This window comes from Bos mutus, chromosome 28 (assembly GCF_027580195.1).
Source record: "Bos mutus isolate GX-2022 chromosome 28, NWIPB_WYAK_1.1, whole genome shotgun sequence".
NCBI classification, from domain to species: domain Eukaryota; kingdom Metazoa; phylum Chordata; class Mammalia; order Artiodactyla; family Bovidae; genus Bos; species Bos mutus.
In genome coordinates this window covers 25,393,765-25,418,442 of record NC_091644.1, presented here as the reverse complement: position 1 = coordinate 25,418,442, position 24,678 = coordinate 25,393,765, and the positions used below count along the sequence as shown (strand labels likewise).

General features: G+C 39.0%; 1 pseudogene; it reads left to right on the top strand.

Moving 5' to 3' along the window:
• Positions 1-15,081: 15,081 nt before the first annotated feature.
• Positions 15,082-15,655, top strand: LOC102288192 (large ribosomal subunit protein uL6 pseudogene; annotated as a pseudogene).
• The last annotated feature ends 9,023 nt before the right edge of the window (positions 15,656-24,678 follow it).

The following is a 24,678-nucleotide window of genomic DNA, read 5'->3' as shown; positions in this document are numbered from 1 at the left end:
TGAGCAACTTCACTTCACTTCACTTCACTTCACAGGATTTTCCTAAAAGCAACCATTTAGTGCTTAAAACCATTAGCTTTGTGTTTTAGTTACCAAAATGGAAATGTATATATTCTGTAATATTATTGTAATTTTTACCTGCTAAAGGTATTGCTATTTTTTTTATTGTTTGCTTGTTTGAAAGCTTTAAAAGCCAGAGCAATAAATGCCTTCTGTTGACTGTGCTTCTGAATCTTAAGTGTACTAACAAGTAATTTAGTAATGAAATTATTGTGATTATATAAATATGGTGTTGAGGGTAGGGGTGGTTTTTCTCAAGCTGTTGATCAGGTAAATTTTTGAAGTGCCTACAGAAGGTTGAAGGCTATCTACTGTGTGCAGACAATAACCTCATACTTTATGAACAACTCTCAGTGCTGAATGTAGAAAAGGCAGCCCCATGAACATAAACAGAAGTGCCATGTGGCAATGAGAGTAAACTCTGCTGAGTGGAGGGGGAAGTGTTTTACTTTGATATGATCTGATGGGCCAACTTGACAGCTGTATCCTTATCCAGTTAGAGACTACAATAGGCAACCCGCAAGGAATACATTTAAGTCTTTAATTCTGTAAATATACAAGTATTTGCACAGACCACTGGATTTCTTCTAAGTTATTCCTCCCCAAAGTCACAAGTCATGGAAGCACAGCTTCATACCACAGTTGAATCCAAAAACTAATACAATTTTGTAAAGTTAAAAAAAAAAAAAAGAATATTTTAGCAGCATTACTGCCCAGGTGAATATAAATACTACTGTTTTTCTTTTTGGTGAATGTTGAACTTAAAGAACCAAAAAAAAAAAAAAATCACCTGAAAATGATCACGTGGCTCTTCCTTCAGTCTTTAGCCATTCTCTATTTTTTTATTCTATACTGTCCTTAAATAAAAGTTGATACTCTTTTTCCTTAGCATCAATTCATCACTTAAATCTGGCTTTTGTTCCTATTGTTTTATTTAAATGTCTTTCTTGATAGACCAAATGAGTACCTAGTTGTTCAACCCTATGCTCTTTTCCAGTCTATATTTTCCTATTTGGTACTGTTCATTACCATTTTCTCAAATGTTCTGCCTTTCTAGCTCCCACCAGTTGGACAAATCTGTCTCCTGCAGTCTTTTCCCATCATTGCTGTCTCCTTGTCCAGCCCTCAGGTGTAGAGTCTCCCTAAGGTGGTCCTCGACTCTGGCATCTACTGGAGACAGATGTGAGGTAATAGAAGAGACAAGGCCTCCAGCTAGAGTTCAAGTAATTCTGACTCTATTTTATACATAGTATCAATAGTGCATATGTTTCAATCCCAGTCTCCCAATTCCTCCCACCCACTTCTTTCATCCTTAGTACCCACACATTTGTTCTCTACGTCTGTGTGTCTGTTTCTACTTTGCAAATAAGATCATCTGTACCGTTTTCCTAGATTCCACATATATGCATTAATAATGATGTTTGGTTTTCTCTTTCTGACTTACTTGGCTCTGTATAAACTGTGTGACCTGAATGGGAAGTAAGTCCAAAAAGGAGGGGATGTAGAATATGTATGGCTGATTCACTTTGCTGTACAGTAGAAACTAACACAGCATTGTTAAGCAACTGAACTCCAATAAAAATTAATTCAAAATAAATAAAAATGCTCAGGTTGAAAAAAACTAAAGTGAATGCATATAAAAAATAATAATACTGACTCTGAAATGTGTAATTGCAGAGAAGGGGAAAGTGAGAGAGCAAGAGAGAAGGGAGAGGGATTTAAATAGTGACCCTCTTCCATTCACCATTTCTCCTGAAGCAATCAATCTGTTATCCTTTTAGTTGGATGTGTGCCCAGTCATCTCTCACACTGTGAGCATCCATTGCTCAGTGCTCTTATGGTCTCAGTGTTTAAATGTTCAGGAAGAATTTCCCTTTTTTTTTTTTTCCAATTAAAATGTAGTCCCTAAACTTCTCCATCTGAAGTTCTATTAAAGGAACAGCAAACAGCTCTGGGGCTTCCCTGATGGCTCAGCTGGTAAAGAACCTGCCTGCCAATGCAGGCGATACAGAGATGTGGGTTCGATCCCTGGATTAGGAAGATCCTGGAGAAGGAAATGGAAACTCGCTCCAATATTCTTGCCTGGAAAATTCCATGGACAGAGGAGCCTGGCAGGCTATAGTCCATGGGGTCACAAAGAGTCAGAAAGGAACTGAGCATGCAGACAAGTCCAAAGAGCTTTAGGGCTGGAGGAAAAACTGGCTGGTTGGACTCAATGAAGGCCAGTACTATATTGTCTTAATGGATGAATTTAGAACCCCTAAGGGTGTTTTTGAATCTATTTAAGACTCAACATGTTAGTTTTGAGACTAACATTTAATCCCCTGGATAAGATGAAATGTCAGTGATTTTAAGTGGTTAACTCAATGTCTCTGAAGCTTAGCATGAAAATGCTCTTCTTACAGGTCATAATCAGGTTATAATCCTCCCCGAACACTGCAAAACATTCCTTGGACTGGATGGAGAAGTATATATATATATATATTTTGTAACCATCTAGATGGTTTTAAACTTTAATATTGTGGTGTAATTTTAAATTTATAGAAAATTTTCAAGTATAATACAAAGATTTCTCATTTATCCCTTTACGTAGGTTCTCATTAATATTTTTCCTTATTTGCTTTCTCTCTCTCTTATTTGATACATATATAGATTACATGTATATGTATGTGTATGCTAAGTCAATCAGTTGTGTCTGACTCTTTGTGACCCCCATGGACTGTAGCCCTCCAGGCTTCTCTGTCCATGGGATTTTCCAGGCAAGAATGCTGGAGGCGGTAGCCATTCCCTTCTCCAGGGGATCTTCCTGACGCAAGGATCGAAGCTTGGGTCTGAACCGGGGTCTCTTGCATTGCAAGCAGATTCTTTATCATCTGAACCACCAGGGAAGCCTATATGTGTGTGTGTGTGTGTGTGTGTGTGTGTACACACACATATATAGTATATGTCTTCCAAATTCTGCATTCAGTGAATTCCCTTTTGTAGCCTGAAATTGGCCATGGTGGGAGCATTTATACCACAGAAATAAGCGAACACTACAAATCATGGATTTTATTTTATTTTTTCTCCAGAAACCTCATTTACCTGCATTATAGCAGCCTTTGCCTCTAATATTTTTGCCTCTAAGAATAAGGACATTATCTTACCCAACCACGGAAAAAAGACCAACATAAGAAAATTTATTATTTTCTGATATAATGTCATTATATAATCCAAGTCTATATTAACTTTCATCAATGGTTCCAATAAAGTCCTTTATAGCTATTGTCCATCCCAACCCAGGATCCAATCCAGGCTTACACATTATATTTTGTTGCCATGTCTCATTAGTTTTTTTTTTTTTTTAATGGACTAGTTCCTCTTGGATTCTTTGTCTTTATGACCTTGATATTTCTGAAGAGCATAAGCCAGTTTCAGTTTGCCTGTTAAGTATGCTTTGCTTGGTAGGAGTATAATTTAAGGGAAAATATCTCCTCAGTGTATGTTAGGAGGCAAATGGTGTTTGTCCCAAAGTTGGTATGTTGACTTGGCTCACTTGGTTAAGGGGATGTGCACCAGGTTTCTTCATGGTAAAGTTAAATATGTGTCCATTTGTAATTAATCATGTAGTTGTAGGAAAGTATTATTATCTAAAATTTGATAAGATGTGAAACATTGAATACATGCCATAAGTGACATAAATTATGAAAGAAAATTTAATTTTCAGAAACAGTGGAAGTGTTAAAGATCTTTGTTATTAAAACGGAAACAAAAAATTAAAATACAGATAATGAGCAGCTTGTCTTGGAGAGAGTTTTCTTGCTGTAATCAGAGGCTTCTGCGTGTGAGGTGTGTGGGTATAAGAAAGGGAAGAAGGAGGAAGAGGGAGGGAGAGGGAAGGAGAGAGAGAATGGGAGGGAGAGTGCCATCGTGGTGCGCTGGGGAGGGGTGGTTGTGATATGCCCACTCCCTACAGCGCCCCAGTCTACTCTGAAGTTGTTGCTGCTGCCAGTGCTGCAAAACCTTCTTTGACCTTCCTTTACGTCATCTATCGAACTAGGATACTAGCTCTTTCCTAGGAAGATACGGGAGATGAAGGTGGAGAGTCACTGTAGCTAAGTGCTGCGTGCATGCCATGTGCCTAGCATGGGGTAGGTCATTTAATCCTCCTGTGAGGAAGGCAATATTTTTACCCTTATTTTACAGATAAATGAAAAAAGTGAGGGGAAGCTCTGAGATGAGTAAGGGTAAGTGATTTGCTCAAGTTAGCACATAGAGACAGAATTTACACCTAAGGAATCGGGCTCCAGAATCCCTGTCTTTTCTACCATGCTCTTGCCTGATTGTCCCCCAAATATGAATTCTCTTGCATTAATTTTGCTTTACACACTTGCTGAGTGTAGAATAATAGAAAGTCAAGTGTTAGAGATCAAGTGACTGGAATGGATTAAGACATTTATAGGCTCATTTATCACACCCTACAGCCCTTTCCTTGGAAAAGACTCAGATGCTGGGAGGGATTGGGGGCAGGAGGAAAAGGGGACGACAGAGGATGAGATGGCTGGATGGCATCACCCACTCGATGGATGTGAGTTTGAGTGAACTCTGGGAGTTGGTGATGGACAGGGAGGCCTGGCGTGCTGCGATTCATGGGGTCACAAAGAGTCGGACACGACTGACTGACTTAACTGAACTAAATGGCCCTTTCAATCCTTCCAAAAATAATTTTTGATGTTCCTTCTAGCCTGAATTTCTAGAATGGGGTTTCTCAGCCTTGCACTGTTGACATTTTGAGCCTGATGCTTTCTTGATGGGGGTGGGGGTGGGGTGCTGTCTTGTGTATCATTGGACGATCAGGAACATCCCTGGCCATCACCCACTAGACATTAGTAAACCCTGCAGTTGTGATGACCAAAAATATGTCCAGAAATTGTAAAATGTCCCCTGGGAAGGCGAAATCATTTTCAGTTGAGAACCACAGCCTTAGGGCAATGCCAGTTATGCTTGTTGGGTTAGCCCCTGTGATGACAGTTCAGCCTTGGTGGCTGTGTGATTCTAAGCAAATCATAGGCACTCTGGGCTTAATTTCCTTTGCAGCCAAGTAACCCCTATTCCTTTGTAAAAAGGTATTTATTGATTTATGGCTGAGCTGGGTCTTTGTTGCTGCATGCACGGGCTTTCCCTAGTTGGGGGTTTGCTCTTCATCGTGGTGCTCAGGTTGCTCACTGCGGTGGCTTCTCGTGGTGGGGGGTGGCGGGGGGGCACAGGCTCCGGGGCACGCAGGCCTCAGCAGTTGTGGCTCACGCACTTAGTTGTTCCGCAGCATGTGGGATCTTCCTAGGCCAGGGATTGAACACGTGTGCCCTGCATTGGTGGGTGAATTCTTAACCACTGGGCCACCAGGGAAGTCACAAATAAATTCTGTTTTCTAACTCTTCCCCGGTGGCTTAGACGGTAAAGCGTCTGCCTGCAATGCCGGAGACCCGGGTTTGATCCCTGGGTTGGGAAGATCCCCTGGAGAAAGAAATGGCAACCCACTCCAGTACTCTTGCCTGGAAAATTCCAGTACTCTTGCCTGGACTGAGGAGCCTGGTAGGTTACAGTCCATGGAGTCGCAAAGAATCTGACACGACTGAGCACCTTCACTTTCTTTCACTTTCTGACTCTAGTATATACATACCTTATGTGGACAAAGTGAGAGGGAAATTCACAGGTTTTTAGCTCTTCTCTAGCTATTTGAAAAGCAAACTATTATTGCCTATTTGAAATAAGCGATGTTTGGACTAGAGTCCAAACCCTGGGGCTCTGCTCTAATCCTCCCTCTACCTTGGTGCCCTTCAGGCCTCAGTGGTCACAGCCTTAAAGGTGCTATCCTATATCAGAAGCCACAAATGCAAATGATGACAGGCAAGGCAGCAACGTGGCATATGGAATCAGCTTGTGAAAGACAATGGGTACTGAGGCTCATGGAGAATTGAAATTACCAGCTCTGACTAGAGGCTTTCAGATCACATTTTGGGGGAGAATGTATACATGTAGATGTATGGCTGAGTCCCTTTGCTGTCCACCGGAAATTATCACAACATCGTTAATCTACCATTTTGTATTGACAAAATAAAAAGTTTAATGAAAAACCACATTCTGAAAACACAAAGGTATGTCTGGACTATATTGGCCAGTGGACAGTGAATTAGAGACTCCTGGATTAAAATTATCTCTACCATCTCTTTCAGCAATAGAATCACTTTTTTATTTCTGCTAGTTGAAATGCTCTTTACTACTTTCCTCTATCAAAACCTTCTAAAGGTTTAGATATCTAACCTGAAAAGCTCTAGATAGCTTAATAAATTTATGTCTAATCCAACACTCTAATAATCCGAGCAGGGATATTCACAGTTAAAGCTAAATGTGTTTGTTTTATTGACCCACCAAATAGCCCCACGTGTGGTGAGTGTTTTGTACCATCACTTAAAAGATGCCAATGAAAATGCTTTCCTGTATTTATTCATTCATGTATCCAGCAATAAGTTTTCAGGTAGTGCCCATTCTTTCACAACTGTGCTGTGACTTGCTACTACACATGGAAGAAAAATGGTATTTAGAATGTCTGCACCCCACTCCAGTACTCTTGCCTGGAAAATCCCATGGACCGAGGAGCCTGGTAGGCTGCAGTCCACGGGGTCGCTAAGAGTCAGACACGACTGAGTGACTTCAATTTCACTTTTCACTTTTCATAAATTGGAGAAGGAAATGGCAACCCACTCCAGTGTTCTTGCCTGGAGAATCCCAGGGATGGGGGAGCCTAGTGGGCTGCCATCTTTGGGGTCACACAGAGTCAGACACGACTGAAGTGACTTAGCAGCAGTGACCTAAATGGCTTGTGTCAATTTTGTGCATGGAGCTTTATTTTTCCAATAAACTCAGCAGGATCATCAAGAACTAACTATGAATCTTCATATTTGGTGAAAGGGCAAAAGAGAAGAGACCTGTAGCATCCCCCACACAGGCCTTCACTGGAGAATGATTCCTAACTGTGCCAGAGTGGGAAACCCAAGAGTTAATTTAAAGAAGTACTTAAAATCTGATATGAGAAAAAAATTTTTTTCTTCCATAAAAAGAACAATATCCTGAGGCAGGCAATTATCTTCTGAAATGAAAACAGAAAGACAAGCCTAGGATAACAGCTGAAACCACAAAACCCAGAAATATTTATTAGTGATAATTTAAAAATAAAGTACATAAAGTTAACCTCATGGCCCCTTAGAATTTTCTTTCAATTTATTTCTCTTTTTGGCAAAAATCTGCTGGCCTGAGTAGTGGGCAATTTTTCAAATGATGTAGAAAATAAAGGCCCATCCTTTTCCCTCTACTATAAGGGAAAATGGAAAGATATTCTCTGTTGAAAGCCTGGATATATTTATTCTGATACATACTGACTGTCTGAAACGACTGCCCTTTCTTGAATGTTAAGATCTAAAAAGTCAAAGGATAAGGAAGCTGTGGCTAATCGTATGTAATTGCCATAAATTGGAGCTACACACCAGGGTAGCAGGAATAATTACTTCTAGAGAGTTTATCACCAGCAACTTCAAATCCAAGGGGACAACAGTGAAGTCAATTTTCCATGTACAGGCACAATGACTGGTAACCAGAGTTAATGACCTGGCTACTGGAAAAAGCCTGGGAGAGGCAGAACAGTGTTTCAATCAAAAATTCATTGAACTGCAGCTATGGAAAAATCCTTAGAAATCATATAATCCAATCTCTTCTTCGTGTAGAAAAGGAAGTCGTCTTTTCTAGTCTTTTCAAATCTCCTACGGTAAAAACACTTGGACGAGCCATAAAGCATGGTCTTCTGACTCCCTTCCAGTATTCTTTTCTTCAGGTTGTTTCTCAAGATGGTCAATAGCCTCTTCTTTTAGGACAGATTCATAGTTGAAATTCAGAACCTAATTGGTTACTGACATTGATTTGGCATTTATAACATTAAGACTGACATTCAACCTGGATCCTTTCTAGGTCAGTTATCTGACTGCTAATTCATATGAATGCACCCCAGCTGAAGCATTCATTGGGTGGGCTGGAATTTCTTCTTCTTCTTCTTTTTTTTTGCTTCACAGTTTTCTGTTTGCATCAGATAACCAAAATACTGGAGCTTCAGCATCAGTCCTTGAAAAGAGTATTCAGGGTTGATTTCCTTTAAGACTGACTGGTTTGATCTCCTTGCTGTCCAAGGGACTTTCAGGAATCTTCTCCAGCACCACAGTTCGAAGGAATCAATTCTTTGGCATCCTGCCTTTTTTATGGTTCTGCTCTCACAATCGTACATGATCACTGGGAAGACCATAGCCTTGACTATACGGACCTTTGTTGGCAAAGTAATGTCTCTGCTTTTCAACACCCTGTCTAGGTTTGTCATAGCTTTCCTGTCAAGAAGCAGTTGCCTTCTGATTTCATGGTTGCAGTCACCATCTGCAGTGATTTTCGAGCCCAAGAAGAGGAAATCTGTCACTGCTTCCACCTTTTCCCCTTCTATTTGCCATGAAGTAATGGGGCCAGATGCCAAGATCTTAGTTTTTTAATACTTAGTTTTAGGCCAGCTTTTTCACTCTCTTCCTTCACCCTCATCAAGAGGCTCTTGAGTTCCTCTTCACTTTCTGCCATTAGAGTGGTATCATCTGCATATCTGAGGTTGATGATGTCCACCCCCCCCCAATCTTGATTCCAGCTTGTAACTCATCCAGCCCAGCATTCCTCATGATGTGCTCAGTTATAGATTAAACAAACAGGGTGACAGCATTCAGCCCTGTTGTTCTCCTTTCTCAATCTTGAGCCAATCAGTTGTTCCATACAGGATTCTAACTGTTGCTTCTTGACCTGCGTACAGGTTTCTCAGGAGACAGGTAAGATGGTCTGGTCTTCCCATCTCTTTAAGAGCTTTCCACAGTTTGTTACAATCCACATAGTCAAAGTTTATAGCATAGTTGATGAAACAGAGGTAGATGTTTTTCTGGAATTCCCTTGCTTTCTCTATGATCCAACAAGTGTTGGCAATTTGATCTCTGGTTCTTCTTCTTTTTCTAAACCCAGCTTGGACATCTGAAAGTTCTTCATTCACATAATGCTGAAGCCTAGCATGCAAGATTTTAAGCATGACCTTACTAGAATAGGCGATTAATGTAATTTTCCAATGGTTAGTACATTCTTTGGTACTACCATTCTTGGGAATTGGGATGAGGATTGACCTTTTTCAGTCCTGAGACCACTTCTGGGTATTCCAAATTCGCTGACATATTGAGTGCAAAACTTTGATGGCATCATTCTTTAGGATTTTAAATGGCTCTACTGGAATTCCATTGCATCCACTAGCTTTATTAACAGCAGTGATTCCTAAGGCTCACTTGACTTTGCATTCCAGATTGTCTAACTCTGGGTGACTGATGATACCATTGTATCTATCTTATACATGGTATCAGTTTAAAAATTTTACTATAGAAGACAGAAAACTAAAGTTTATTTTTCTGTCTTGAAGTGTGATTTTTTCTGTCTTGAAAACATTTAGATCACAATCTTTGGAACTTCTAAAGATATTTATTTTACATTTTTCTATTTACTGAGTGTCTTAACATCTTCCAGACTGATTATGGAACTCAGCTGGGGTCAGAGATCTTTCCATCTAATCTCTGCTAAAGGTGCTCCTCTGTGTCGTACTCACAGCCCACTTGGACTTTGGATTTTTTTTCCATAGAAAAGTCTATCAATAAGTAGTGTAAGTAAGTGTAAGTGTGTGCACGTTCAGTTGTGTCTGACTCTTTGTGACCCCCTGGGCTGCAGCCCACCAGGGTCCTCTGGCCATAGGATTCTCCAGGCAAGAAAACTGGAGTGGGTTGCCATTTCCTCCTCCAGGGGATCTTCCTGACCCAGGGATCGAACCCATGTCTCCCGAGTCTCCTACATTGGCAGATGGATTCTTTACCACTGAGCCATTTGTATCAATAGTATTCATAAAACAATATCTAGGACATAAAGCATGCTTATAAAAACTGGAAGTTTGTAGGATAATGTTAGCTAAGTTTTAATCTATTAATATCAAGATGTAGAACCTCAGGAACAATTTTTTAATTGTTTATTATTTATATTGAATCATTGGAGAGTATGATATATTGAATACACTGGATAAACACATATTGAAATTTAAATGTCACACTTGATTTATTTTAATCTCTCCAAAATCCAAATGAGTGATTTTGATGATTTTATTATATAATTATATAGTACAGACCTATTGTGAATGATTTTTCTAAAATTTTTTTTTACAGATTATAAAGTTGAAACATACTTACTAGAGAAATTTTTTGAAACTTTGGAAACTTATAAAGAAGTAATAAAAAAATTACCCATAGTATCACCACTTATAGTAAATGAAAGTTATAAAATATATTTAAAAATTAATTCACATTAAAATCACATGTTTCCTGCTTGTATAGGAGAGGAAACCATGTATATGAATACAAATATACTATGTGAAGAAACTACCAGAAGTAAACCTATTTATCTATAAGTACTATTACCTTATAGAGGATTTAGGTTGTTAGAAGGTTACATAAAAACATAAGATAGTAAGTAGAATGAGTGTTTAGGAGAAAAATTAGGTGGAATCATCAGGTGCAGAAGGCAGAGAACATCTACCATGATGACCTAAGTGCTAGCCTTGGGTAGCCATGTATTTGGATCTCAGCGTTCTAGCCATTGAGGTGAAGAGAGAGATTTGGGTGGTTGCTTGATCCATAAAATCAATAATATACAAAATACAGAAACCTCCATGAAAGTGTCTGGACAACATTCTAGTGATATATGTATGAGAAGCTTTTCTTCAAAATGATCCCTTGGTAGAATTCAGTGGTCTCCTGCCAAGAAAAAATTCATGAGAATTAGTTTTACTGGCAGTAATGGTGGATGGTGAGGGCCAGTATAATTCAGTCTAGGTACCTTTCTCTCTGCTACTTGGCCTTAATTCTTAAAGAGTACTAGGTTACCCCATGTAGCAGACTAAGCTAGTATTTAAGACACCAACAAATTATATGTATGTTAAAAGAGAAAAGGCAATTTCTAAAGAATTTATTTAATCAGAAAATCAAGAGATAAATTATTTTACACATTTATTCATATTTTATGTAACTTTGAAAATGATATATTTCAAATTGCATATGGCAAGAGGAGGTACCATAATCTTCTCAATACTTATGGTCTTTAAAGTATTCAGTTCAGTTCAGTTCAGTTGCTCAGTTGTGTACGACTTTTTGTGACACCATGGACTGCAGCACGCCAGGCTTCCTTGTCCGTCACCAACTCCCGAAGCCTACTCAAACTCATGTCCATCAAGTCAGTGATGCCATCCAACCATCTCATCCTCTGTCTTCCCCTTTTCCTCCCGCCTTCAATCTTTCCCAGCATCAGAGTCTTTTCCAATGAGTCATTTCTTTGCATCAGGTGGCCAAAGCATTGGAGTTTCAGCTTCAACATCAGTCCTTCCAGTGAATATTCGGGACTGATTTCCTTTAGGATTTCCTTTAGGATTGACTGGTTGGATCTCCTTGCAGTTCAAGGGACTCTCAAGAGTCTTCTTCAACACCACAGTTCAAAAGCATCAATTCTTTGGTGCTCAGCTTTCTTTAGAGTCCAACTCTCACATCCATTCATGACTACTGGAAAAACCATAGCTTTGACTAGACAGATCTTTGTTGGTAAAATAATGTCTCTACTTTTTAGTATGCTGTTTAGGTTGGTCATAACTTTTCTTCCAAGGAGCAAGCACGTTTTAATTTCATGGCTGCAGTCACTGTCTGCAGTGAGTTTGGAGCCCCCCCCACCCCAAAAATAAAGTCTCTCACAATTTCCATTGTTTCCCCATCTATTTGCCATGAAGTGATGGAACTGGATGCCATGATTTTAGTTTTCTGAATGTTGAGTTTTAAGCCAATTTTATCACTCTCCTCTTTCACTTTCATCAAGAGGCTCATTAGTTCTTCTTCACTTTCTGCCATAAGGGTGCAGAATATTACCCTACCCTGATTTAGTAGCCTATCTTAGACTATATAGAGAAAGGGATAAAATTGTGCTAAGTGTTTTTTCTCTCCATAAAGTTTCGATAAGTACTAAGTGGCCATGGACTTGAGATCATACTTTCTGGCAAGAACCAGGAATGTGGCTATCATCAGACCTATATACCTTAAAAGACATCAAAGCTTAGGACAGAACAGGTGAAAAGAAGGCCTCTGCCCCAGTCATGCCCAGCCTTTGCATCACAGAAACCAAAGGACCCTCTCAAGAAGAACCAATATTCTTTTCAGACACTCTCTGAACTCTGTAGCACAGATATGAGCACAGATATGTTGGTCTCTAGACTCTCATAGAACGTGTCCACTGCTGTTTTGCACTAAACATTTTATAGCATGTGAAATTATATCTCTGATGATTAATTTCATGTGTCAACTTGACTGCCCAGATATCTGGTTAAACATTATTTCTGGAAATATCTGTAAGAATGTTTCTGGAAGACATTCCAGAATGGAATAGCATTTGAATTGGTGGACTGAGTGACACAGCTTGCCCTCCTCAGTGTAAACAGGCATTATCCAATCTGTTGAGAGCCTGACTTGGACAAATAGGTAGAGGAGGGTTGAATTTACTCTCTCCACCTGTTTGAGCAGGACACTGATCTGCTCCAGGACTGAGACTTAATGCCATAAAGTGCTCCTGGTTCTCAGACCTTCAGATTTGGGTTGAAATTTATATCACCAACTTTCCTCAGCCTACAGTTTTCAGACAATCGATAGAGGGAATTCTCAGCCTCCATGATCATACAAGACAGTCCTTTATAACAAGTTTCACATAAACCCACAGAACCCAATGCATTTATGTTTTCATCAGTATTCAACTAATGATCACATGTGTGCATGCTCAGTCATATCCAGCTCTTTTCTGACCCACCCCATGGACTGTGGCCCACCAGGCTCCTCTGTTCATGGGATTTTCCAGGCAAGAATACTGGAGTGGGTTGCCAGTCCCTCCTCTAGGGGATCTTCTCATCACAGGGATTGAACCCACATCACCTGCATTGCACACAGATTGTTTATCACTTAAACCATCAGGGAAGCCCTCAGCTAATGATGCAGGTCCTTAAACAGTTATTTGGGAATAGCTTTCTTCAGAGAAGTGACTTGGAATGTGTCCACAGAGAAGGAGAATCCTTTCTTAGCAGAGAACTCTATATTCATGATTCCAAAACAAAATGAGACACTTTGCCAGAATATATCAAGACACAATGCAGGCAAGTAAAGGAAACCAGATTCCATTAGTACTCAAATTAGTCGTGTAAACTTGATGCCGCCTGTATTATGCATCGTCTTGACTGATTAGGATTCCTGCTGTCTGCTTAATAAGTTAAACTAGGATGGCAAAAGAGCATGTAACTTTGGGCATTTGTTAGATTTTTTTTTTTTAAAGCAACACAACTGACTGGTGGTTAATTTGTAGTTATTTTGTCAAATCAATTAATTTTAAAAGATTCCATTGTCAAGGGATGACCAGTTTGCTGATTTAAACGTCACCATAGAGATCAGAGTAAGAGCAACTTCGATGGTGCAGCCTTGTGGGTCATTTTCTATTTAGCACTGTAATTGGCGTTTCTTCTTTCCCTTTATAAATGCTATGAAACATGGGACAACTCAGGCTATTGACTCCTTTGCATGCTGGCTTTATAGATCAAAAATTCTGACTTGGAGTGAAGATATCTTTGCTTGGTTCATTACGGTTGTTGGTAGGATCGGTCTTACCTAATGGGTAAGTTTGAAGCCACTGATACTGGTATGATTGAGGAGCAAAAAGAAAGCTCTATCATCCAGGGAGGAGGAAGGTACATTGTGTGATAATTTTCAGTTAAAAAGATACTGTGAATCTCAGTTTCCTCATCTTTAAAATTGGGGTAAAGATCCTAAATTTTAGGATTGTTCATGGATAAAATATAATAAATAAGACAAGTGTTTGAAATGTAGTAGGTGCTGAATAAAGACTAGCAATAGTATCCAAATAGTTACCATCTCACAACCTATGGCCAGTCCTAGAAAGGACTAGCTCTGATTGAAAGGCCTCTGGAAAGTGTTTCACATTGAGTCTGTCTGAGCAGCCACTTAACATCTATGTGTCATTTACTTATGTGATTCCTTCAACTCAGCTGTGGAGCGGAGAACACAAGGATGGAGTTGGTGGCCTCAGGGAAAGTTCAGTGTTTGACCGTTGTGGTAACACTTGCTGACAAGAAAGAATAGAAAATTGTGGGAGAGACAGGCTAATGGGGTTTACAGAAGCTGCCTTCGATTCTGCAAACAGCAGGGCTGAGCAACAGGAGCCAACTATTATCAGTGGGTGCCAGCTACTTCACAGGCAAAGCTTTACCAGGCAGCTGTCGCTCATGGTCTGCAAAAGACCTCACCCTTGCAGTGCTGAAGAACAACTTAAACCTCAAGGCCAGCCCACTGAGAAGGATTAATAGTGGAGAGAAAGTGGAAGGCACGGCTCATTGTGAGGAATGGGGATTTAGCCACCTGCTTAGAGAGAAGGCAGATGCCATGTAAGGAGAATTTTCTTCCATCTCACACATGGACACCAGCTTTGTCCATAAAGTTGTTATCTGGTTTGCAGGAAGGAGATTTATATTTACAATATTGTTTTCATTGTGTTCTATAAATTAGAAATCATTCCAAATCAGTCATAGTTTTATTCTTTATTTACTCAAATTGAGGATACTTCTCCAGGTCTTCATTTACAGATTTAGGAATTGATTTAAGTTTTTTAGCTTTCATAATCATTGGCTTTCAGACAATGATCTGATGAGTAAAAATGTGATTTGATATAGGGTCCTTGGTAACAATTAATTGGGGGTGTGTAAAGTCAATACTCTTCTTTGCAGCTATCATATAGAAGGCTGGTCCAAGTGATTAGCCCAGATATAAATCCACTTTCATCACTGATTAAAGGCAAAAAATGTTAGAAGCCAATCACACTGTCGACATCCCAGAAAATGTCAACATTACCTTGAAGGGACGGACAGTTATTGTGAAGGGCCCCAGAGGCACCCTGCGGAGGAACTTCAATCACATCAGTGTAGAACTCAGTCTCTTTGAAAAGAAAAAGAAGAGGCTCTGTGTTGACAAATGGTGGGGAAACAAAGGAACTAGCCACTGTTCGCACAATCTGTAGTCACGTACAGAACATGATCAAGGGTGTTACACTGGGCTTCAGTTACAAGATGAGGTCAGTGTATGCCCACTTCCCCATCAACGTTGTTATCAGGAGAATGGTTCTCTTGTGGAAATCTGAAACTTTCTGGGTGAAAAATACATATGCAGTGTTCGAATGAGGCCAGGGGTTGCCTGTTCAGTATCTCAAGCCCAGAAAGATGAGTGGATTCTTGAAGGAAATGACATTGAACTTGTGTCAAATTCGGCTGCTTTGATTCAGCAAGCCACCACAGTTAAAAACAAGGATATCAGAAAATTTTGGGGTGGTATCTATGTTTCTGAAAAAGGAACAGTTCAGCAGGATGATGAATAAAATCTCAGTGATCCTGCTGCAGAAACAAGATAGCAGATGGTTCTATGGACTCGGTTGTGATATTTTAAAGAGACAATAAAAACTCTTGATTTGAGACTAAAAAAAAAAAAAAAAAAAAAGAAGCCAAAGAGAACAGATTGGTAATCTCAGATTATACAATGTCAGGTACTGTTATAGCCTAGAATTTGTGATATGTGTGTGCATTGTGCACTATGTGTCTGTATGTGTACCAGATTATACATTGTATATGTGTGTGTGTTATATATGGGGCTTCCCAGCTGGTGCTACTGGCAAAGAACCCACCTGCCAATGCAAGAGACATAAAAGACACAGGTTCAATCCCTGGGTCAGGAAGATCCCCTGAAGGAGAGCACGGCAACCCACTCTAGTATTCTTGCCTGGAGAATCTCACAGACAGAAGAACCTGGTGGGCTACAGTCCATAGGGTTGCAGAGAGTCAGACAGAACTGAAGTGACTTAGCATGCATGCATGCGTGTGTTTTATATATATGTATATATAATATCCTTTTTTATTGAAGGTCCTTGTGGTCAGGACCTCATCATCTTTTAGCCTTGGGTATAGTTTTGGCATGTAACCAATTAGCAAGTGTTTGTAGAATTAATTTCATCCTACTTTGTAAGTAGTTAGTAAAAGTGAGCACTCAGCCATAAAATGTTAACTATGTGCCAGATCCTATTCTAAGTACTTTACATGTATTAACCTGTATTAGATTCACAAAAATGCTGCAAAGTAGGCACTATTACTATCATCCCATCGACGAAACTGAAGCATGGAAAGGTCAAGTAACTTGCTCCAATTTGCACAGACAGGTAAAGGCAGAAATGGTATTTCAGCCCAGACAGTCTGGTTTTAGTGTTTGTACTTTTAACCATTTTTTGCCATGATGCAGAGATAAAGAATTTAGTACTACAGTGATGCTGAATCAGTCTGTAGGGGGTCCCTGCAGTAGCCAAAGATAGTTTATGAGAATCCAAATGAATAAAAATAAGTTTAAGGCTATTACTTCCTCTTGTGAAAACACAAAGATGTTAAACGTGGTCCAATTTTAAAGACAACCTATAGATCAGACACAAAATTCATTTTAGGAGTCCTGGGTGGCACTTCAAAAATTGATGGCCTCCAGAATAGCTGAAACTGAGGTATAAGGAGGGAGGCTGATACATGCCCACATGGCATGTTTAAAAGGACTCTGAGGCTGTATGTTCTGGGCACAGTGCTAAGTGATCTATATGCACTGTATCATTTAATCATCACCAAATAGCAAGAAGTCAATGTCATTACTTTTGTTTTTCAGATGGGTAAACTGAGACTCAGAGAGTTTAAATAAGCTTCCCAAGGTCACAGTTAGGATTAGAGGCTGGATTCAAATCCAGTCCTATCTGACTTTAAAGTTAAAGCTCTTAATGTAGTTCCATATAATACATATTGATAAGTCTGGGAAGAAGTAGCTTAGTAGAAGAAGAAAGGAAGCAAATATATTAACAGATGGTAGAGATTTCTGATGACGGTGAGACCTAGGAGCATTACTTAATTTTAAGATTCTAAATGAAAATAAGGTATCATTTTTAGAGTAGTCTAAGAGATTGTGGCCTGAGACAAGGGAGACTCTGGGATAATAACCTTCAGTGGTGGTTCATAGTTCTTATGCCTATGGAGCCAAGTCAGTTTGGCGGTTTGGGACTCATGAGGCTGGTAGAGGATAAGTGGTCTCAGTCTCAGAAAAAAGGAGTAGCATAGTAGCATCTCAATATGTTCTTTCCAATGGACAGTTTCTCGTTCATTGGAAGAGAATCTAGGATATTGGAGCATAAGATCTAAACCCAGAACTGAACATGATTCCCTGAGGTTCCTTGTCCCAAAAACAACTATACAGAAAATTGTCTCGGTCTATCTGGAAATTGAAACGTCTTTTCTAGGCAAGGTTGTCTAAACAACCTAATCTAGGAAGAGGCTTTGCCTAGGCAACTGAAAACTGAGAGTTGCCCTAAATTTCTTCATATCAAAAACAAAAAAGAAGGGATAATAGACTGTTGGGGGGAATCTAGGGAATGATTAGGACACATCTCTGACTCTTTGTAATGACCACCATTACAAAATATTATAAGGCTCTATTTAATTTCCAGAGGACTTGGTTTAGGTGTGTGTCAGGCACTGATTTAGGTGCTAAAAATATGACTCATGTTGCTTGGATTTAAATTCATATAATATTTTACAGTTTATCATGCATTAATGTACATTATTTTGTCTTATTTTTAAAAACTATTATTGTGGTAAAAGTCACATAATATAACACTTTTAACCATGTTTAACTGTACATTTCGGTGGCACTAAATACATTCACATTGTTGTGCAAGTCTCACCATAGTTTATGTCCCAAATCTTATCATTTCCTGAACTGAAACTCTGTCCCTATTAAACACTAAGTCCCTATTCCCCAGTATATATTATTTTATTGACCATTGAACTGATTCCGAGAGTTTGAAAGGACATGTATGTTTGATCCTCCTTTAAAAGTCAGAAAGAAGTGACCTTTCAGTATTCTTCAAGTTGTTACCTGTGTTCTAGGCCTTGTCATCTTTTTCTTCAGTTTCCGAACTCACAAAATTGGGCGATAATACTTCTTCTGTTTATGTTACTTGGATTCTTAAACCATTTGAAATCAGGAGACTGATTAATAAACTATTAATCAGTAAACCTAATTAGTAAAAAATTAATATGCAAATCCAGCTCACTAATTTGAGATAATTATTTATTAATATTGATTTTAAAACAATTTCCTATTGCCTTTCATTTTCTAAATTTTTTCTACTACAATTGAGGAGGCTGTACCAAAGTAATAAGAGTTTTCTAAGTCCCACAGCTGTAAGTAGTAAAAAGTTATGACTAAACCACACTGTTTATATAGAGGTATCATCTGAGAATCATGTTTCTTTTCATCTAAATATTTAATTGGCCAAACAAATTTAAAAGGAACTGAGAAATGTGGGACCACAGAATTGTACAAATCTCTGGTGTGTGATGTTATAATAGCTGTGTCTAATAAAAGCAGTGTCTAACATGTTTGAATAGGCAATTCTGTTCTCCAGTAATATACCAGACACATAAACATTTATAATGAAAAATACATATGCTTATGAGGCATATGTGTTTATTCTCGAAACACTGCAATTAGTAGATCCAACATCCAAGTCTCTGAAAAGTTTTGAGTTCCCTAAAAGCAGCTGAGTGTTATAAATCCTACACCTTCTTCTAGCTACTACCGTATATAATATTTCCCCTTTACTGCCAACCTTCTCGAAAGAAAAATGGAAACTATGTCTTTCCACTGCCTCATTTTCCATTCCTTCCTCAGTGAATTACAATCTGGCTTTCAACACATTCACTGTCTTGCCGAGTTTATATGTTAATTCTTAGATGGTAAAGGCAATGGACCTGTTGAATTTCTGATGTCCTGCAGTATCTGACATCATATGTTCTTTGGAAACTGTTTCTTAACCTCGGTGTGTATTCTTCTCTTTCCTCTTGATTACTCTTCTTTTCTAGATGCCCTAGTTTAATCTCATTATTGAGCTACACTTACTTGGCCTATGCTTTAAAAGTTGATGCAAAAAAAAAAAAAAAAAAGGATAATGATGCAGGAGATCCTATTCTTTTTTTTGCTGTGCTACAGCATGTGGGATCTTAGTTTCCTGACCCAGAGTCAAACCCGTGTCCCCTGTAGTGGAAGCTCAGAGTCTTAATCACTGGATCATCAGGGAAGTTCCTGAGATTCTATTCTTGATCTTTACTTTTCTCCTCCTAATAGTGCACTAGACGATAGTTATTCTTATCTGTTCCCATGCCTTCATTATCACCTCTACATTCAGTAGTTCCAAAATTTCTACATATATGTATGTCTTTCCTTGATCTCTCTCTCTTACATTATAGACCTCTATAGATGTTTATTGAAACTGAAGAGTTCATTACTGAAACTTTTCTTATCAATATTCCATTCATCCATCTATATGTATATATCTATTCATTTATTCATCTACCATAGCTTTTTGTATGTACCATAGCATCATAAACTAACATGTGAAAACCAAACCCTTCACATAGCATATTTTTCTTGTTTCTTTTTTATTTGGTGATTGGAAATTTCATCCACCCAGTTATACAAGTTAAAAAAATCTAGTGAGTATTTGATCCATCAGGCTGGAATCCCTAGAGTAGGAACCTTGTCTTGGCATTTTTTTTTTTTTTTAACTTTCCTCAGGTGTTTCTATTGTGCATCCAGGGTTGAGAGATCTGCTGTAGATCAGTGCTGTATCAGTTCTAGTGTGCAAATAATCACCTAGGGATCTTGTTAAACTGCAGATTCTGATTGAGTAGGTCTGGGTCATGGCCTGAGTTTCTCTGCATTTCTAATAAGCTCCCAGGTGATGACAGATGCTATTTGTCTGTGGGCAAATGTTGAATATTAAGACTAGATGATTTTGTAATAATATCACCACACTTCCTGGCCTCGCTTAGGATTTCCTTGGTGGAATATGTGGAACATGCCAAAGATAAAATGTGGGTTCTTTTACCATGTTTCTAGCAGTAACTTTTGTGCCTCAATTTATTCACCAAGCTCTGAAGCTTGATGCCTTTTTAGATATTTTTCCCAACATGAACTGGTTAGATTAAGCAGTGTTAGAGTAAATTAGTATTAAAATGAATAGAACCATACAATGGAATGTATTCCAATTATTAAAGTATTAGTTTATCCTTTGCTGGCACACAGGTCACAACACAAACTCCCTTAAATTTAAATTCTCAGATAATTTGAGGTTCCCTGGTCGACAAAGCATAGAGCAAAAATATCATAGAAACTTTGGTGTTTTCTAAGAAAGGGGCTTTTGATCTCTGGTTCCTCTGCCTTTACTAAATCCAGTTGAACGTCTGGAAGTTCACAGTTCTTGTACTGTTGAAGCATGGCTTGGAGAATTTTGAGCATTGCTTTGCTAATGTGTGAAAGTGAAAGTGAAAGTGAAGTCACTCAGTCCTGTCCAACTCTTTGCGACCCCATGGACTGTAGCCTACCAGGCTCCTCCCTCCATGGGATTCTCTAGGCAAGAGTACTGGAGTGGGTTGCCATTTCCTTCTCCAGGGGATTTTCCCAACCCAGGGATCGAACCCAGGTCTCCCACATTCTAGGCAGACGCTTTAACCTCTAAGCCACCTGTGTGAGATGAGTGCAATTGTACGGGAGTTTGAATGTTCTTTGGCATTGCTTTTCTTTGGAATTGGAATGAAAACTGACCTTTTCCAGTCCTGTGGCCACTGCTGAGTTTTCCAAATTCACTAGCATATTGGATGCAGCACTTTCACAGCATCATCATTTAGGATTTGAAATAGCTCAACTGGGATTCCATCACCTCCACTGGCTTTGTTCATAGTGATGCTTCCTAAGGCCCACTTGACTTCACATTCCAGGATGTCTGGTTCTAGGTGAGTGATCACCTAGAGCCAGTGATCACCAGAAAAACATCTACTGTTTATTGTCTCTGTCAAAGACTTTGACTGTGTGGATCACAACAAACTATGGAAAATTCTTCAAGAGATGGGAATACCAGACCACCTTACCTGCCTCCTGAGAAATCTGTATACAGGTCAGGAAACAACAGTAAGAACCGGACATGGAACAATGAACTGGTACCATTTGGGAAAGGAATACGTGAAGGCTGTATATTGTCACCCTGCTTATTTAACTTATATGCAGAATACATCATGTGAAATGCTGGGCTGGATGAAGCACAAGCTGAAATCAAGATTGCCAGGAGAAATATCAATAACCTCATATATGTATATGATACCACCCTTATGGCAGAAAGCAAAGAAGTAAAGAGTCTCTTGATGAAAATGTAAGAGGAGAGTGAAAAAATGGCTTAAAACTCAACATTCAGAAAACTCAGATCATGGCATCTGGTCTTATTACTTCTTGGCAAATAGATGGGGAAACAATGGAAATAGTAACAGACTATTTCTTTCCGTTTCAAAATCACTGCAGATGGTGACTGCAGCCATGAAATTAAAAGACACTTGCTCCTTGGAAGAAAATCTATGACCAACCTAGACAGCATATTAAAAATCAGAGGCATTACTTTGCCAACAAATGTCCGTCTAGTCAAAGCTATGGTTTTTCCAGTGGTCATGTATGGATTTGAGAGTTGGACTCTAAAGAAAGCTGAGCACCAAAGAATTGATGCTTTTGAACTGTGGTGTTGGAGAAGACCCTTGAGAGTCACTTGGACTTCAAGGAGATCTAACCAGTCAATTCTAAAGGAAATCAGTCCTGAATATTCATTGGAAGGACTGATGTTGAAGCTGAAACTCCAATATTTTGGCCACCTGATGTGAAGGACTGATTCATTGGAAATGACACTGATGTTGGGAAAGGTTGAAGGCAGGAGGAGAAGGGGATGACAGAGGATGAGATCGTTGGATAGCATCACTGACTTGGTAGACATGAATTTGAGTAGACTCCAGGAGTTGGTGATGAACAGGGAAGCGTGATATGCTGCAGTCATGGGATTGCAAAGAGTCAGACACAACTGAGAGACTGAACTGAACTGAACTGAACTGAAGAAAGGAGCTTAAAATAAAAGAGAAGCTTTTATTTCAAAGATCATTCTTTTATTTTTTTTAACCAATAGAGAATAATCAGTGCTGGCCCAGGGAATAAGAAATTGGCTCACTTATGATGGTCACTGGTGTCTCAGCTCCTGTCTTTTTTTTTTTTTTTTCAGCTCCTGTCTTTAATCAGTGGTATTCTTAGTCATGACTTCTGGCTCTTGACATACAGCCTGATGTTATTGAACTTGGCCTGAATGCCTTATCACTTTTCAAACACTGCAGGCCACCATTAGCTTGCATAGTTAAGAGATGGATAAGTCTTCCCTTTCCAAGATACTGTCACGAATTTGAAGGGTTTGGAAAGAATTTAACTAATTTGGATAACTTTGCAAACTCTTTATTGAGATTGATCAGATAAGACTCTAAACAAGGATACTTTTAAAACAAAAGATTCACAGACAAGCAAGTTTTCAAAATGGCTTCTTTTAGAAAAATCTTATAGCTAAATTTGTATTTAATCTTGATTTGTCTGATTCAAGAAATCTACAAATGAAACACACAGATTTTAAACATCTATCCCCCTCCCTCACCATAAACTATTGACAATATACTTGCAGTCACTTAATAGTATCAAAATCAGTATCTTGAAACAAAGGGGACTGTCTGTTAGCTAAAAGCCTAAGCAAAGCAAAGATCCATTGAAAATGATATTTCATTTGTGGGGGAGGGGTGACTTACTTGGCTTGAATGAAATTGAAGTCATCTAATTGAAGAATTGATGCGTTTGAACTGTGGTTTTGGAGAAGACTTTTGAGAGTCCCTTGGACTGCAAGGAGATCCAACCAGTCCATTCTGAAGGAGATCAGCCCTGGGATTTCTTTGGAAGGAATGATGCTAAAGCTGAAACTCCAGTACTTTGGCCATTTCATGCAAAGAGTTGACTCATTGGAAAAGACTCTGATGCTGGGAGGATTTGGGGGCAGGAGGAGAAGGGGACGACAGAGGATGAGATGGCTGGATGGCATCACTGACTTGATGGACGTGAGTCTGGGTGAACTCTGGGAGTTGGTGATGGACAGGGAGGCCTGGCATGCTGCGATTCATGGAGTCACAAAGAGTCGGACACAACTGAGCGACTGAACTGAACTGAATCTTTTGTGCATTTAAAAAATTGAATCTCTTAAATGGTGACTTAGACATGGCGTTATGGTTTATCAAGTTCAGAAGATAACACCAATCTCAAAGCTTTAAAATTCCATTTAAATGCAACCAACCAGTTTTCCTTTTTTTAAATTTTATTTTATTTTTAAAATTTACATAATTGTATTAGTTTTGACAAATATCAAAATGAATCCGCCACAGGTATACATGTGTTCCCCATCCTGAACCCTCCTCCCTCCTCCCTCCCCATACCATCCCTCTGGGTCATCCCAGTGCACTAGCCCCAAGCATCCAGTATCGTGCATCGAACCTGGACTGGCATCTCGTTTCATACATGATATTTTACATGTTTCAATGCCATTCTCCCAAGTCTTCCGACCCTCTCCCTCTCCCACAGAGTCCATAAAACTGTTCTATACATCAGTGTCTCTTTTGCTGTCTCGTACACAGGGTTATTGTTACCCTCTTTCTAAATTCTATATATATGTGTTAGTATACTGTATTGGTGTTTTTCCTTCTGGCTTACTTCACTCTGTATAATAGGCTCCAGTTTCATCCACTTCATTAGAACTGATTCAAATGTATTCTTTTTAATGGCTTAGTAATACTCCATTGTGTATATGTACCATAGCTTTCTTATCCATTCATCTGCTGATGGACATCTAGGTTGCTTCCATGTCCTGGCTATTATAAACAGTGCTGCGATGAACATTGGGGTACACGTGTCTCTCCCTTCTGCCATTTTATTGGCATATAATTGTTGAAGTAGTCTCTTATGATCCTTTGTATTTCTGTGTTGTCTGTTGTGATCTCTCCATTTTCGTTTCTAATTTTATTGATTTGATTTTTCTCCCTTTGTTTCTTGATGAGTCTGGCTAATGGTTTGTCAATTTTATTTATCCTTTCAAAGAACCAGCTTTTGGTTTTGTTGATTTTTGCTATGGTCTCTTTTGTTTCTTTTGCATTTATTTCTGCTCTAATTTTTAAGATTTCTTTCCTTCTACTAACCCTGGGGTTCTTCATTTCTTCCTTTTCTAGTTGCTTTAGGTGTAGAGTTAGGTTATTTATTTGACTTTTTTCTTGTTTCTTGAGGTGTGCCTGTATTGCTATGAACTTTCCCCTTAGGACTGCTTTTACCGTGTCCCACAGGTTTTGGGTTGTTGTGTTTTCATTTTCATTTGTTTCTATGCAAATTTTGATTTCTTTTTTGATTTCTTCTGTGATTTGTTGGTTATTCAGCCGCGTGT